Source organism: Heterocephalus glaber, unplaced genomic scaffold (assembly GCF_053883595.1).
Source record: "Heterocephalus glaber isolate CG9 unplaced genomic scaffold, H.glaber_assembly_v1.0 deba00001673, whole genome shotgun sequence".
NCBI lineage: Eukaryota > Metazoa > Chordata > Mammalia > Rodentia > Bathyergidae > Heterocephalus > Heterocephalus glaber.
In genome coordinates, this window is record NW_028258410.1 from 1,954,685 (window position 1) to 1,957,980 (window position 3,296).

At 43.6% G+C, this 3,296-nt stretch overlaps 1 pseudogene; it reads left to right on the forward strand.

Moving 5' to 3' along the window:
• The first annotated feature begins 2,310 nt into the window (after positions 1 to 2,310).
• Positions 2,311 to 3,296, forward strand: LOC106009064 (olfactory receptor 2T2-like; annotated as a pseudogene).

Sequence of the window (3,296 nt, forward strand, 5' to 3'; positions counted from 1 at the left end):
GCCACCCAGGTATCTTTGTTTTTAGTACTCCAATGGGTCTTTCCATTTTCAAGTCTGAAATTTTTAATTCAGATGAATTTCCACCTCTAGTGCCACTGTTTTCCCTGAGTGGACCCCAACTTCTCTTGGCTCATAAGGTATGCTACTTTTTCCAAAGCAGTCATTACACAAATGCTCTTTAAACATTTCATGATTCGAGGGTATTTCAGCCTGTGGCCCAGGGTAAGCTTGTCAAGTGGATCAATTTGGAAGATATCACTAGAGCTGACACACAGAATCTTCTTTGTTACATCTTAAGGAGAAAGCAGAACTTCTAAAGTGAATGGCACACAGCCAGCTATGTTTGTTGTTTCTGGTTCAGGAACAATATAACTTACTGTGTCTCCTGTTACACCTGCTGATGTCTTTCACTTCTTTAGTTGTACCTACAAATATTTTCATATATATGCTGTCCTCACACTTTTCCTCATTTACAAAAAATAATACTCTACCCTTAGAGATACATGGTAGTTTCAATTAGTGATATAATTCCATGCTTCTATTGAAAGAAAAATTAAATCCAGAGAAAGAAAACAAAGATTTTTGGTCAAAATGAGTTGTTTGCTGGCATGAATATTTTAATTTCCAACCAATTTTCCCAGAAGAGCTCTTCTGGAAGCTTAGTCAAAATGACTTTAAATGAACTCTCTTTGCCTATAGGCCAGAGCTGTGGTCATTAAGAAGCTGTTTCACTTATTAAGGAGGCAAAAATTGCTGACCTATTTCAACCTAGTTTAGAATCAATATTTGATTCTCAGTTTATTTCTCCTCCTTCACTGATAACCTATGGCAGATATAAGTTTCAGCACAGAAACTTTGTATTTTCTCCTTTGTAATTTTACTCCTTTATCTGGACTATTACCCATAATAAATCTCCATCTTGGATGAACACTAAGAAGTAAAAATGTCCTTTATTGATTCTATTATTTTTTTCAACCTCTGGTATATTTTTTTTCTCCCTGATGCTTCATATCCTATGTGTTTGACTACTGTGGAACCACTAGATGTATTTATAATATCAATGGACAGTCCATTTTCCAAAAGCATGCCTTTTCTAACATTGTCACTGAAATGTAGCAAAGTGCACCATGATCTAATAATGAAAGCTGAAATTTCATGTCTTAATATCCCTGAATATATCAAAGAGGTGTGCATTTGCTTTGCTCTGGAAAAAAGAGCATAGGAATTATTTCTATTTAATTAAAGGACATTTTAATATTATTCCACCTTATTTCCTCTAACTTAAAGAATTTCTTTACTATCTGTAGCTGTTTTTACTTATAAACATGAGGGAGCAATGATAAAATAGCAAAATAAATATAGATATAGGACAGATACCCTCATTAGCAATGGATTCCTAAAATAACATCATATCCTGCAAGCTTCAGGATGCTCCCTAGCAGGAAATCTGTCCATGTCCTGCTGAACAATGTTTTGAGAGACCCTCAGGTCAAGGATGAAAGCTAGACTAGAGCATGGAGCCACACACTGCAGCAGACTTCATAGTGCAAGTAGAAAACACAACCATGATGTGAAGCGAAAGTCCTGTAGCTAAGATTGAGATTTATGACCCCATGTTGACCTGGGAAAACACACAGTTCCAAGTATTTAAAACACTCCATCCTAGAACATAATGATTCTCAACACACCTGCCCATAGGCAGCTAGGACCCTGGCCTCCAATGAGGTTACCAACACTGCCATGCTATATTTTTGATGCCCCAAACTCTCAAGGCCCTTGTAGTAATAATGTCACCCAAACCATAGTTTACCTAGAAAACTTGACTCCATGTTCACGTCATATCAGTTTCCTAAGTCACAGGTGGATTTCTGTGTGTGACCTTTACAATGTAATCATCTTAATGGCAAAGAGCAATTCAAGTTCAAGGAGCTTAGATTATGACACAATTAGGAAATATGGCACAGGGCCAGCCTCAAGAAACTTCCAGCCTAAAATGATGTTATAGGATGCACACAGAAGGTGGCTCCAAATAAAGATAATGCCAATTTTTAAAGTACTGGGGGGATCCTTACATTCACATCTCAGACCTTCCCTGTAAAGTATAGGCTATGATGACCTGGTGCAGAGGGAAATGTATCTGCACAGTGTCACATGAATCATTAACACTGCAGCAGGACTCGGGAGTCTGAAGGGCATGGTCTCCTTTATCCATGTGTCATCTCACATGGTTCATGGGGGTGCTGTTAAGTATGGGATCATCCCTAACCCCAACTCTCTGCCTGCAGCCCAGGGTGACCACGTGACAGGGAGATGGAGGCTGCATCCCAGAACTCCACTGACTTCATCCTCCTGGACCTTATTGTCCACCTGACCCTGCTGGGGCTGATCTTCACTGTGGTTTTCTCCATCTTCGTGGTGATTGTTGTGGCAAATGTGGTCATGGTGTTGCTCATCCACGTGGACCCCTGCCTGCACACACCCATGTACTTCCTTCTCAACCAGCTCTCCCTCATGGACACGGTCTACATATGTGTCACCATCCCCAAGCTGCTCCATGACCTGCTATCTGAGTGAAGGACCACCTCCTTCCTGGGCTGTGCAGTCCAGATCTTCCTCTATGTGACCCTGATTGGGGCAGAGTTCTTCCTGCTGGGCCTCATGGCCTATGACTGCTATGTGGCTGTGTGCAGCCCCTTGAGCTACCCGGTGATCATGAACCACAGGGTCTGCCTGTGCATGGCACTGGGCTCCTGGCTGGGTGGCTCCCTGGACAGCTTCATGCTGACGCCCATCACCATGAGTTTCCCCTACTGTGCATCCCGGCATATCAACCACTTCTTCTGTGAGATCCCAGCCATGCTGAGGCTGTACTGTTTGGACACGTCGCTATATGAGACCCTGATGTGTGTTGCATGCTGATGCTGCTGGCGCCCATCTCCATCATCACCGTGTCCTACATGCATATACTGCTCACCGTGCATGGCATGACCTCGGTGGATGGCTGGAGCAGAGCCTGAGCCACCTGCTCCTCTCACGTCCTGCTGGTTAGCATTTTCTTCAGGGCAGTCTTCTACACCAACGTGATGCCCCACTCTTACCACAAGCCCAAGCAAGACAAGGCGGTGTCCACCTTCTACACCATCCTCACACCCATGATCAATCCACTCATCTACAGCCTGAGGAACAGGGACATGGCCGCAGAGTGAAGACAGTTGCTGGGGAGATGTGCCTCCCCCTAGAGAGTCAGGGCTGTGCCAGACCCAGGGAAAGCCAGGGGGGCCACAGGAGCCCGATGA